We start from the raw sequence: 14,875 nt of genomic DNA on the forward strand, positions 1-14,875 counted from the left end.
TATACTGAGATGAGCTGAAGATGGGGTATACACGAAACGACCAGCCACCATGAGCATACAAGAAGGGGGTAATGAGAGCCTGTCAGGCACCCATTACACATATGTAAAGTGTACACACTGGAGGGAGGAGACAAAAGAGGAAAACCACAGGTCAATGTGACTGACTGGGAGAGAAAGACCTTGTGACAGCCCTGTGAAGGAAGGCCTCGGCTTGGAGCCAGAGTTCTAACCAGAGAGACTATGCGTTTTTGAAGCTGCCTGGGAGGAAGGTCAGCTGGGGCAGGGCCTAACTAGGGATTCCTAAGGGCCAGAGCCTCCTTGGGACAGGTAGGCCTTGTGCAGCCACTTTGTTTTTTCTCATAACTAGTCCGGATCCCCTTTGTTTTCTGGACTAACAGAAAAGTCAGCTGGGGAAGAAAACTGTGAGGAAGGCCTAGCTGCAGCCACTGTAGGAAGCAGCCCAAGGATCAGCAGAGGGTCTGAACAAACAGCATCTCCTCTGCTTCATACAGGGTCCTGGGCTGGAACTCAGTGACATATGAGGGCTGATCTGGGTTCCCCTACTGGCCGTTAGGGCTGGGGCTGTGAAGACCCTGAAGCCAGTGGTTGGCAGGCCAAAAGCCTGAGGTTGACCAAACCCTGCTATGGTGCTGTGCCAGGACGAGTAAGTGTGTTGGGGACTCAAGTTTCCCTGAAAGAGGCCGGATAAAACGATATGTCTACACATGCAAAGAAGACCCCAGGGCTGGCCATGGCAGCTGATTCAGTCCTCGCGGGGGCTCCAGCTGTGGGGCTTTGTCATGGGTTGCAGTTATAGACTTCTGGGGCTGGGGCTGAGGTAAGCCCTGAACTCTGGGATCTCCCACCCCACAGGGTCCTGGAGCCTTGGACTCCAGCCAAGCCTGGAAGTCATACACTGCAGTTAAACAGCCCCTTAGCCCAAGTCATCTGCCACAGAGTGACCAGGCTGGGAGGGCAAGACACAGGAAGAGGCGAACCCCAGACCACTGTGGGGCACGGCCGGAGATCAGTCAGCAGAGGTTGCCAAAGCAGGAGGAGAGTCCATTACACCATGCCCAGCCATGAGGGACACACCTCCAATAAGTACACTGTTCCACGGCCTGTAACCATGATTTTCTGCTACAGCAATGGCTGATGGTCTTTTAGCTAGTAGTAACAGGCCCTTTTTCAGTGCCAGTAAAAGAAAATTAGGACATAATTGCGCTGTGAATAAACTGCCCCCACTGACGAGACCCAGATGTCTGAGTCTTTCACCTGCACAAACTCATACCTAACCTTTGTTGGCCCAGATCCGGGGGTGGCTCCAGGCACCAGCACAGCAAGTGCGTGCCCGGGGGCTGCAACCGTGGTGGGTGGCCTGCTGGTCACCGTGAGGATGGCCAGTCAGGCATGTCTTTGGCAGCATGCCTGTGGGAGCCTACCGGCCTCGCAGCTTTGGCGGCAATTCGCGGTGGGTATGCTGAAGGCATGGACCAGAGACCTCCCACAGGCATGCATGCCGCTGAAAGCCATCTGACTTGCCGTGCTTGGGGCGGCAAAATACATAGAGCTGCGCCAGCTAGATCCATGGTCATATATTTCTGTACAAGATGAACCATCTACCTTGATAAACAGCCCCAAGTCTAAGTTTTAACTATTGTTGGCATTCCACCATTGTCTTCTTCACTCCCAGAAGGTTGATGAGCAAGCCAAAAAAACTGGTTTGGACTGTCAGCCAGGGGACACAGGCCTATCCAGACATTACTGACAGCACAAGCAAATGTTCATGAAAGTGGGTATTACCCTTCAAGTATTTGCATAAAACCTGACATTTTTACTTTTATTTTGCTTTATCTTTTATACTCTTTTTTCCTTGTGCCTGCCTTGTTTTAAAAAGAAAAAGTATTGGTCTTTATTTTAAAATTCGATGCTTTTCAAATATTTAACTAATGTTTTAATTGTACCAAGATGGACAGGCATCTTCCACGGCAATTGTTGGGGATCTACACTTAGCTACTGGTTCTTATTTGTAGCGCTCAACTAAATGCAAACCTTAAAAGGATAAACACGTGGTTTGATGTTCCATTAAGGGATAATTGATGTGTATTGCCAATGTGATACTTCTAACACAGAGACTCCAGCGTCTGTGAGATGCGGGGCCGCTTATGACTCAGGACTAGTATGAGACACAGAAGGCTAGCTGCGGCCTGTTCTCCCATGCTTGGCAAAGCTCTACTTTAGTTGGTGACAGAACCAACCCAGCCATTAAGTGGTTTTAACCTATTAATATGGTTAGACCCGTGTAGCCCACTAATTACAAACTTTTAATCACTACATTTGATAACGGGACCTCGCTTTTAATTATTATGCTCGTTTGTCACTAATTTTCTGTTTTCACTCCCTCATTTAGGGGTGAGCATTATGGGTAAGACATTCATGGGTAATGACTTATAATCACTGCGCATGTTCACTTTCTCAACATCAACATCGCTACACTTTCAAAATAATTTTGCGTGAGATAGAATATCGAGGAATAGAATAATGTTTGCATTTAATAAAACCTGCCGCTTAGTTTACACCACGCAGAAATTAATCATTCGTCGTTAAAGCCCCCTGTAAACTAATTACATTACAGCTCTTCTTGCTACACATTTTTGCTAAAGAGTATGAAGTTCTAACTCTCCAACAAACAAAAAGAGGAGTTTCTTATCTCTACTTGACACCGTACTGCGTCATAAGTTTAGCTCAAAGGTTGTCACCCTGATATTTAATTTAATAGAGAGACAACTGAAGAACTGGACACAATGTATTACCCAAAAAGCCGATATGTTAGAGATTGAGTAGGTATACACACATGATACCACAAATGTCTGGGAGTTATAAGACGGCTGAATTGTCAGGCCTAATGGTTCTTCCTAGAGTTCTGGTCCCATACCCTGTCAGCCTAGCTACGACCCCCACCAATACCCGTTCGAAGGACCAAGTTCTTGGAGCGTTACTGACCTTAGAATCCCTAGTATAGGACCCTCTGCATCCCACGCTGATCCTTGATCCCTCACTCCAGGAGAGCCCTATCACGCAGCTGGTTAGCCCACTCTGGCGTCCAAGCCCGAGACCTTCCTTCACAGGCTGTCGCAACAAGGTCTTTCTTCTCCCAGGCACACATTGTGACCCTGGGTTTTCCTCTTTGTCTCCTCCCTCAGGCCCCTGTGACACTTAATCCATCGTCTGTAATGGCGTGGCCTGACAGCTCCATTACCCGCTTCTAGCAGTGTGTCGGGGTCTGTATACCCGCATCCAGCCATTTCAAGTAATCAAGACTCAAGTTTCAATGAATTGGTGTTCCTTTCTCGGCTATGGGCCCCTAAGAACCTGTCAGTTCAGCGCGTCACTGTTTGAAGTTTACATCGGATCTAAGAAAGGGAGCGCGTACTTTCTACTGCAAATAGTGTGCCCTACCTCAGCCTTCCAACAATTGTTAGGGCCCCTTCCCAATTTTACCTCTGTAACCTGTCTGCCTTTTCATTTTCAGCCCTGCCTTCGGGTTGTGAGGGTCATTTCATTAGTATTGCCTTTCATTCCTGTTTTCCCTCTCTCCTCTCTTCCAATCTGTTTTCAGCTGTCAGAAATGTTATCTTCATATCCCTCGTTCTAGTTGTCATATGCCTTCCGTTGGGCGCATTGTTGCTTGACCTTGCATTGGTGAGCGTCATATTAGGGAAAATCCCTGTCCTGGCAAATGGCCTATTCTCTGATGCGCAAACTTGTCCAATTTGGCAACTGCAGTTCCTCATCTGTATTTACGTCCTGTCACCCATGCTGTTTCCCCAATCCAAGATGCTGGGGCTGCAACATCTTCTTTTCTTTCCATTAGTTTGGTAAGCTGTGATATTTTTTTTCTTCTTTACAAATATTTGCTCTGCTTCATTGGGTTTTAATGCCTCAAACGTAATATCATGTTTGACTGTCCAGTCTGATTTGGATCAGTTCTGGCTGTGTTAAATAAACAATGGGCCACCATTTTCTAAGATGGGGGCTGTCTACAAGTTTGACTCTTCAGTCCATTCTTTTAAGCCCCCTTAAATAGTTGGCCTGATGTCAAGATTGTGCTAAGCACCATTGATTCCCATAGCCCCTTTGTAGTGGGAATTGGAGGGGGATTCAGCATTCCCACAGGATGAGACCCTAAATAACCTTTTCTAGCTCAGCATGAGAAAGAAATTCCCCTTCAATGGATTTTTAAAGTTTTGCAACTGTGTACCTCTTCTATTGGAAAAAGATGAATGCGAGTATTATAAACCTTTGGCTTTTCACTTATGTCCTACATCGGGTGTTGGAAGGAAATCATTATGCGTCTCCTATGAACTGACTGAGCAATGACATCATACTTGTCTCTTGGGTGACTGTGTTCCACTCACACACTTCCCTTGATTTAGGCTAGTGTGCCAGTTACCCTAAACAGTTTTATATACTGTTAATGTGCTAATTACACACAGTCGTAGACTTCATTAGAGGGAGTCCTATGGTGTTTCAGTGCTAATGTGTTCTGGCGTTCTTTCTTGCTGATAATCCATGGGAGGGGCTGTGGGACACACAACGAGTCCCTCATAGACTCATGGGAGGGCTGGGGATACGCACGAGTCCCTAGACTCATGGTAGAGGAGTCCTTGGGTTTCAGCTGCTAATGGTTCTGGGTTCTGGCTGTATAATCCATGGGGGGCGTGGGGACACACACCAGTCCTAGTAGACTTCATGGGTGAGGGACTGGGGATTACACACAGTCCTAGACTTTTACATGTAGAGGAGTCTCTTGGGTTTTCAGTGCTAATGGGTTCTGTGGTTTTGCTGGATAATCTCATCGGTAGGGCTGGGGACACACACGAGTCCTAGATTTCATGGGAGGGGCTGGGGATACACACAGTCCTAGACTCATTTGTAGAGGAGTCCTTGCGGTATTCCAGTGCTAATGGTTTCTAGGTTTCTGCTTGATAATCCATGGGAGGGTGGGACAGTTAATCATACTGGTGCACAGTTTAAATCAACATAGGCAGCGGTGGGAGCCTTAAAGCAGTGGTGTTCCCCAACTCTTTTTGTGCGCTAGTAGCATCATTTCATGTTTTTCAGAAGAGTGTGTAAGTGGCGATTTTGGCAAACAATTTTTCAAGGCTTATTTTGTATTTGCTACATTAAATGAATACAAAAATGTGTCATATTGTAATATTACATAATATAGTTGAATCCATAGATAAAAAGGGCAATTTTACATGTACAAAGGTATTAAATTCAGTTTATTTGGCACATTACTCTTTTCACTTGATTCATGTGAATTTGCTCTTGTTTTATCTACCTGAATCTACCTGAAAGAAAAATTAAGGAGTTTTTACAAAATAAATATCATAAACAGTTTTCATCTTATTTATTTTAAAAAAGTAAAACATTGTTGAACTGCTGGTCCAAATATATTTATTATTCTTACTTTAACATAGAATGAAGCCTGCAGCCCCGGAGTTATCGGTCCCCGGCAGGTGCGGGGCCGCGGCTTCTCTCCCCTGCTGGACACTAGGCGGGCGCATATAAATGCCCTGGCCGGCGGCATGGCACCCACGGGCACCGCGCTGGGGACCACTGGCCTAGAGTAACAGTCACGGAAGCTCACTCTGACAGTAGTGGTAGATGTAACAGTAGCTGGGACTTGTTACAAATGTTCGATCTTTGTGTAGTTTCTTTTTTGGCTTGTTTTTCATCATTATATACAGTTCCCTTATGCAGTCAGTTTGAGAAAGTTAACTTCCCTTGGCTAAACTATCACCATTATATCATGGCCCCGCCCCTCCTCTCAGTCTGCACTTCACTCCAAGGCCCCACCCCCAGCCCTCCATGCAGCTTCTTCCCGCCCGAGGCCCTGCCACTGCTCAGTCCTTTCTGCCCCCTCCCCATCTTGTTTCCCCGCCCACTCCTCTCTGCCCCCTTCTCCCCACGCGCTGCTTGCTTCTCTCTGCCTCCTGCCCTCTGTGTGGGGGCAGAGCACAGGTGAAGTGGGTATGGGACCTCAGGGCAGAGCAGGGGATGGAACCATGGTCCAGGTGCTGGGGCCCACAAAAGGTTAACTGAGCCATGCCACTAGCATATGAGTCTCAACATGTCATTTGAAGCAATAACCTCAGGAGGGTTTCTTTGCAGCTCTGCAGCAGCAGCACTGGATGAGCACCTCCTCCACAGAGCACTCAAAGCATGTCTATGCTGCAATGTAAGCCCGGGGTTAGTAGAATTTGAGTGAGCAGACACTGGGTTTGTTCACCTAGGGCTTGAACATCTATACTCATTTGTAACCCTAGGTTAAGAGTTGTTGAATCTCAGCCTGGGGCTCCAGTGTCTACATTGCACTTTGCAAGCTGGAGTCAAATCAGCCATATCCCAGGCTTCCTAGTGCTATTCCAAAATGTAGTTGCTCTAGCCCCTTTTTTGTGGGGCAGTATGGGAAAACCTGACAGTTCACCAAACCTGACTGTCCCGAGGACAAATAAAATTGGCCAGTGGAATACTTCTGGCAGACTCCCAGAGCACAAGTCCAGTGGGGCTGCATCTGCTCTGCAAAGCAAAAGGGCTTGAACCCTGGGGTCCTCTCATGGCAAAAGCTCAGACCCTCCAGCCCCACAGGATGCTGGGACACTAAATCCAAATCCTGGGTTAATGCAATTTGCACGTAGATGGGAAAGGGATTTAGACTTGAATCTGGGTCCGGCCCCGGGGGTTATGTTGAAATGTAGACATACCCTCAAACAGCACTTCAGCTGTGGCTGCAAGCAGCATTGAAGTGGCACAAATGGAGTACTGATGCCATGGGAGGTGAACATGGCCAGATTGTTGGCGAGGGAGAAAATTAGACCATTTTGGCAGGTGTCAGCTCATGGTGAGTGAGAGCAGCATCATATAGCATAGTCACAACAGTTTGGCTTTTCCTTTCAGAGACAGACTACACTAGACCTTGAGGTGACTGAAGTCTTTGGCAAAGCTGCTTTGCTCAATGCACAATCTTGTGTTAGTTGCTGGCAGAGCCATTTTGCTTTTGTTACTGTGCTCACCAAGCTCTTGCATTCTCTACAAGGACAAATGTACAAGCCCACACTTCACCCAACTAGCTCTCTGACACAGCATCTCAAAGCCACAAACACCTATAGCAGAGCCATTAGCAACAACCTTTCTCTGGTTAAGGGGGTTATTTTTCCCCTTTGTAACACAACAGGAGGTCAGACTTTGGCATCTTCCATCAGAATGCTAAACTATTCTGCTGACCATACCTTTCAAAGGGCAAATGTGACAGCAGAAGTTGGCAGGTGTGATACAAGGACGGATATATGGAACATTTGTATTTTGTTGCAGATCACACCACAACTGATAAGTTATAATAGGTTTTAAATCTTTTTTAAATGATGTTTTCTTGTTGTATGAATTAAATAAATCAGCTGTTTTAAAGAACACTGGACAAACCAGAAATTTTATTATATGCAATCATAAGAATGGCTACATGGGTTCACACCGAGATTTGAACCCTTCACCCCATCACAGACCCCTTCTGCTTGTGCCAAAGGAGGATTTTTATCATATATGAGAACCAAAATTTGTCCATATGTTATACAATTATTTGCTAGTCAGCAATAGAATGTTGGGAATAAGGATTCCTGGGATCTACTCCTGCCCCTGGAAGAGGAATGTGGTATAGTGGTTAAAACAGTCTTTATATGTAGGCGAGCTTAAGTACATCATTTTAGCATACTTACTGTGAGAGGCTCGGTGGGTCAAACTTGGGCCTGTCCTAATAGAATCTTGGAATCTAATCTGCTAGAAATGACCTTATTCAACCTCTCAGTTAACTTATTTGTAAAATGAGCAAGTGTGGGAAATGATACTGATCTGCCTCAGGGAGGAGTATAAAGTCATGTTTAATAAAAAGTGCTATGAAGTACACAAAAATATGAACAGCAATGTGTGGAAGAGGTGAGCTTAAAGCTTCTCACTGCTGGCGTAGAAACCCTTTTGACACACGCAGCTCCAAGCACCAGCAAAGCAAGCACTGCTTGGTGCAGCCCATTTTCGGGGCAGCAGCCAGCAGGGATCCAGCCTGATAGCTGAGAACAAACAGGGGGGCCTGGGAGCTGTAGTTCCTTGGTTAGCTCCGTGTCTATAGAGCCAGCGCTGGTGAAGGGAAAGAACTACATTTCCCAGCATTCCCTTGGCCGCCATCAACAGGAAAGGGAGGGGGAGGGAGTGAGATAGCTGAAACCTCATGCTGCAGCTTACTGTGAATGGAGAGCTGACTGCTAGAGCTGGGTGGTACTGTGAATGGGGAACAAGTGTGCCCAAGGAGTGGAAGGCTTTGTCCCCTTCAGAAGACATCCGTAGACTGGGTTAGGGTTACTGGTGTGACCTCACCTTGCAGCCCCAAAGAAGGAATTGAGTGGACGAAATGGAAAGTGCCCCTCTCTATCTGAAGCCAGCAAGGGAGGTATGTGGATCCCACTAGAATTTAAGATGGAAAGTAAGGGAGGGGAGGCTCTGCTGGACCCAGGCAGCTTTAGATACAGTACCAGGCATGTGGGAGGATTTCCACTTCTGAGCCATGGAAGCAGAAATTGACTTTTCCTTTTCCAGATTTAGCTAATATTTAGAAAGGAAATCTAGCACCTGGCTTCCAGATTTGAACACCTCAAAATTCATGAGTGCTCAAGCTCAGTTTGGGCAGCTGTTACTTCATTTCTTCCAGATAAAATATTCTGATCCACTGTAATTTGCTGTTGAAAAAGTAGGATAAAATTGAGCAAGAAATGCTTCCCAGTGGTTTTTAGGACTGGAATTGCTATTTTCAACAGCCATTGCCTTTTTTTTTAATTTTTTTAGTTTTATTTGTTTAAAAGGAAGGCAGTGATATTGCATTGGCAAATTCCCCATAGAAATAAAGAGTGGAACAAAAGAATAATAAAGGCACCTCAACTTTTCCTCATTTATGGAGGACAGTCTTATAACCGGCATCCAGATATCCTCCAATCACACAAGCTGAAACTTGTTCCACTTTACTGCAGTTCTGTAACCATATGGGAACCAATCCTGTCTGTGTTCTGTGCACATCCAAAATTCCTGCTGAATGACCCAGCCTGGGAGCAAGCTACCAGTGACCCAGGGCTGGCGCAGAAGGAGGGTGCGGGGGGAAGGGGGGGGGAGAGCCCAGGGCTGGGGCGGGAGTGTGTGGGTGGGGGGCACTGGTGGGGGGGAAGAGAGGAGCCCAGAGCTGGGGCAGCACGGGGTAGCGGGGGAGAGCCCAGGGCTGGGATGGCAGGAAGGTGTGGTGGGGGAGCCCAAGGTTGGGATGGGGGCAGCCAAAAAACCTAGAGCCGGCCCTACCTTTTGATAACCTATTTTGTGTGAGAAAGGGGAACAAATGAATACACACCCATGCCTGAAACATGGAATGTTACACAAAATCTGGAACACTTGAGGAGTTTGCTGCTGACTATCTGTAGCAACGAGAGCAGGTAGATCTCATTAGCTCCAGCTGAGGCCGGGAGTCTTTCAGACGTTAAAGACTAAACTCTAAGAACAGTCAGCTCAGGAGGGAAGTTGGAGATAAAGTGCCAGATTTTTAAAGGTATTTAGGTGCCTAAAGATGCAGCAAGGTGCTTAGTGGGAGTTTTGAAAGTATCAGTGAATCAGTCAAATGTATTAACCACTGATGAATGCATTTTACATGGACCACATTACTTGCAGTGCCAGAGTGGTAATAAAAGGGCACACAATACCCCCCAATAAAACCTATTAAAATGAAGACATCTGCTGTGCACAGAAAAACAATCACAAAGTCTTGTTGAAAAGAATAGGTTGTGCATGCACTGAAATAAAGCCTTAGGACACCACGATCAGTACAACTGCTATAGCTGGGGCAGGAGAAGGGTCTGGAGAAGACACAGTGAGGAGGAAAATTAAAAGATGCTGGAAATGATGCAAAAAATTAAACTGGAAAGGAGAAAAAAAAAGTTATATTTAACTAAGGAAAGCAGAGAACCACATCTTGAAAGATGACCTAACTTCAGGAAAGTGATATTAGTTACAGAAAAAAATACACTATAGAAGGGAGATGTAAATAGTCTAGACTCCATGGTATGTCTTCATTGCGGAGTTAACCCGGGCTCTGATCTGGTTTTACCCCTAAGTCCCCTATCATCCACACAAAAACCTCTGCCCTGGGTTTGGAAATGCTTTAAACCCAGAGTTGCTGGGGACATACATTAACATCCAGATTCCACTTAAACTCTAACACCCACTTTCAGAGTGGATGCAGGCTATTTAACTCAGGGGCCCTATTTTTCTGCCCTTCTACCTACTTCTTTCTGCACCAGCAGTCACCTACCAGTTTATGTACCCCGGTCAGTGTTTAAACCCCACAGTCCATGCAACTTGCTACAGTTCTACCCAGTACTTGAACAGAGATGCCATTTGGGAAATCATCCTCCCAGCATGATGCCAGCTCACCAGAGGTTGACATGAAGGCTCCGGTGAACCTCTCAGGTGAGATCAGTAAGAAGCTTCATTTGGGGAGATACATCGGAAATCATCACATCTAAGCTGGCAGAGGAGGGGATTCAGGGACATCAGTCCCTGCAGAGGAAGAATCAAAAACCTAAAGAGCACATACCACAAGGCCAAAGACTTTAATGGACAGTCCAACAACTATCGACCTGCCCCTACCACAAGGAGTGTGACCAGGTACTTTGTGCTGCTCTGGAGCCCCATGCTATGCTGGACAGGCTTTTGAAAGCAGTTGGTGTTATTACTGGATTAGGGGCTGGTGAATGAGAGGAGCCAGAAGAGACCCCGAGGGAAGATAATCCAGAGGAGATGGGATAGATCCATGGGACAGATGAACTAGAAGAGATGGAACAGATACTTACTCCTTTGGGTCACAGCCATTATGAACTCAGCCCAGAGTCCTAGGAACTTTTTGGGATGGAGGCAGAGGACTAACCAGGAGACGAAGCAGCAAAGGAACCAGCATCACAACAGTTGGGTAAGATGCAACTGCCATCATTGATATGGGAAATATTATAACAAAGAAAGGCTAATTTGGTCATAAACCAGCAAATCTCATTACTATTATAGGGGGTGTTACATGCTGTGGGTGGTTTTGCCTCACTTAAGGCGGGGAAGAACCTCCATTTCCCTGTCCCCTTCTCCTTTCCCCTGGCCACATGTGATCCAAGAGGGCTTCTAAGTATGTGTGTGCGTGGAGGGGGAGAATTTAAACATGTAAGTAGTGATTTATTGTGGCACACACTACTATATGCATGCACAGCAGAGATTATTAGTGGAAGCCAAGCAATGCCTGCAGATGCAGGGATATGGGTCAGCACAAGTTTTTATATCATATATATGTGTGTGTGCTTGTGACACCCTGCCCCTTATGTTCATCCTTATAATATGATTGTGTGGTATTCAATGCAAAGTTTGTCATGTCGGGTGTCTTTGGAAGGCTCATGATGCACTAGCCATTGTTGTTATAGCAATGTTATAGGTTGTAATTTCATGTATGTAGTTATGATGCTGAAAATGTGTCCTCACGGCTTAAAACAAGCTCAGGCAAAACTCTCCAGGAGTAGAGGGGCAGTTTATACCTCATGAGGGCATGTGTGGGACAAACCTAGCTCAGCCTCACAAGGAACAAGGGACATTGGCCTAGGCAGCAACAAAGGATCTGCTGGATTCTCAAGTGGAGTCACCCCCCTTCCCTTGGTCAGTTTGGGAGTGCAGTGAGGTAATGCTCACCTGACCCTGAAGGGGGGCGGGGCAAAGCCAAGAGGGAAGAAAGAACATGATAAAAGGGAGAGACATTTTCCATGCTCTCTCTCTTCCACCTCAATCTACAGACACCACCACCAACTGACTGAAGCGCTGATCAAAGGGGACAGCCTGGCTGAAGGGCAACCAGCCTGTGCTGAGAAGCATCGAAGTTTGTAAGGACATTGAAAGTGTTAAGGTTAGCTTAGAATGCGTTTTGTTTTTACTTCATTTGATGAAATCTGACTTCTTGTGCTTTGACTTATACTCACTTAAAATCTATCTATTGTAGTTAATAAATTTGTTTTTTTATTCTACCTGAAGCAGTGTGTTTGGTTTGAAGCATGTCAGAGATTCCCCTTGGAATACAAGCCTGCTACATATCAATTTCTTTGTTAAACTGATGAACTTGCAGTGTCCAGCGGGCATAACTGGACACTGCAAGATGGAGGTTCCTAGGGTTGTGTGTGGGACCGGTAATATTGGCTAGTGTCATTCGGTTGCACAATCCAAGCAGTGGCTGGCCAAAAGTGCTCACTCACGGAGCTGGGAGCAGCTTACATGTTGTACATGAACAGCCAAGGAGTGAGGTTTCTCACAGCAGAGTGGGGTGAGGCTGGCTCCCAGAGTCAAGGAGTGGGATGACCTAGCAGATAACACCAGGGATCCAGATAACGCAAGGGGAATGTCACAGTGCTGCAGTATGTTTTTTTTTCTCATACTTGGGGAAATATATACATAATTTGTGCTTCTTTGTGACTCAGATGCTATAGATGTAAGGAGGAGTTTGGATTAATAGCAGCAGTGATTGGAAATACTGATGTATGTAATTTTATTTCTGTACAGGCAATACCTTTCCTCTCACTAGTGCTTCTGATTCAAACTCTTTGTTATATATACAATACATAAACCACAAGGATTTCTGACTGATTATGTTCTTGCATAGTTAGCTGTTACGTGCCCCTCACTCATGGCCTGCATTGTTAAATGTTAAGTTTTGAATTTTCAGCTATAGAAATGAAAAGTATATCAGACAGTGTGCTGTAGTCAGTTATGTGACTGGTGTGTGTTTGTTTTTTGTATACAGCAGTTTTAAATCTTTAAGGATTCTGCTGTCTATGGAGGCCATCAACCATTTTGTGTTCTTTCTGTGCAGACTGTGACAGAGAGATGCACACTGTACTCTCAGTGAGTTTACTTTTTTTCTTTTTTTTTTTTTTTTGTTCTCTTAATCTAAAGCAAATGTCATTCGGACTGAATATATGTGGCTGGTCTGTATGTATAGAAAAACATGATAGTACCATTATTTATTCCTGAAACATTTTTGAGAGCCACAGTAGAGTGTTCAGGGACTTTGCACTTTGCATTTTTCATACACACTGCTACACCTCCAGACACTCAAGGCCCAAATCACAGCCACCATCTTTCCACTGTGTTGTCTCTGTTGAGTCAAAACGTAAAGGAATCGGAGAGAAGGAGGCCATGGCTGGCACTTACTGCACCCCAGGGGTGTAGGCACAGGTGGGCCCGAGTAGTCCACATTCTCCCCACAGTTACTGCCAAGGCCTACCCAAAGCTGAGCCTGTGAGCCTGCACCCCACCACCATCGCAACTACTGATTCCTCCCTGGAGGAGTCACCACCTCCACTGGAAGAACACCCAGCTCCCATTGGTTCCTGTGGGCACACAGCATAAGGCAGGAAGGGGCTTGAGGGCAGGAAGGGGCTGATGCCAGGTTTGTGCCCCAGAGGCTCAAGGCACCTGCACCAGAGCAGCCCTGCACCCACTATGTGTCAGAGTGATGGGTGGGCTGAGCCACTCCAGCCACGGGGCCTCAGAGCCACCACCACCACCACGTTCCTGGAGAGATCCTGAGCAGCCGTGCTGAGTCCAGTCCCTCCTCAACACATGCAGATGAGACATGTGCTGCTCCCTGAGCCTGGCTGCTGCTATCACGTGGAGACCTGCACCCAGGGTGTGAGCAGCGCCAGCAAGTGAGTGACAGCCTTTGTTTGGGGTTGGGCGCTGTAGCCGTTTGCAGTGGTGGAACTTGTAAAGCTGTTTTGCCACAGGTTGGAAAGGAGGTGAGCATGTGGCACTGGGCTTGGGAGGTGGGAGGGCACTGCATCTTAGAGCTAGGATTGCCCATTTTGGTTGGTCGTATTCCTGGAGGTTTCATCACATGACGTAACTCACTACAATTTCTGGAGACTCCAGAATAAACCCTGGTGGGTTGGCAATCCTACTGAGAGCCCCCACTGCAAGAGGTCCTGCACCTCTGGGTCTGGCCCCAGAGCCTCTTACTTGCAGGGCGGGTGTGACTGCCCCTCTGCCAACCAGGGAGCGAGCAGGTGCCTCTGTGCCCCTGGGGCATCTCACACACGGTGGGTCCAGCTAGCGTGACTGCCCATCTACCAGAAGTTGGGGCCCACCTAAAATTCAACTCTTAAACTATGTCACTGCTGCATCACCTCCACTCTCTCCCGTTATGCAGCTCCCATCCACCCAGATTGGTGTAGCCTCCCTTCAGTGCTGGGGGAGACATTGGCTAGGTCTCATCCCCACCCACCCCCTCCTTTCTTCCTCCTTCCAGCTGCTGGGCAACTCCCCCCTCCCCCAACGAGACAGCCCCTTCCTCTCCTTGTAGGGTTGCAAGTTTTGGCTGGACATATTCCTGGCGGTCTCATCACATGACATAAGCTTTAATTAAAGAGTCATCTTTAATTCCCGGAGACTCCAGGCCAGTCCTGGAGGGTTGGCAAGGCTGACTCCTTGGCACAGCCTGATGCCCCCCTGGAGGGGCTGGCAGGCTCTCTAGGGCCTCTGCCTGCACGTGGTAGGGATGTATGGAAACCCTCGGCCGGTAGCCCCATAGCAGCTCTGGGTCCCTCCCACCTAGGGAGTCGCAGCGGGAGGAGCCAGCGCTGCCTCGCACACGCCGCTGGCCCCGGGTTAGCAGCAGCCGGGGGGGAGGAGCGGGTGAAGGGGGCCGGGGGAGGCTGGCTGGGAGGGGCGGAGCTGGAGGCAGATGTGGGGGAAGCGCTTCCCTCCC

Source organism: Chelonoidis abingdonii, chromosome 1, assembly GCF_003597395.2.
Source record: "Chelonoidis abingdonii isolate Lonesome George chromosome 1, CheloAbing_2.0, whole genome shotgun sequence".
Classification (NCBI taxonomy): Eukaryota; Metazoa; Chordata; order Testudines; family Testudinidae; genus Chelonoidis; species Chelonoidis abingdonii.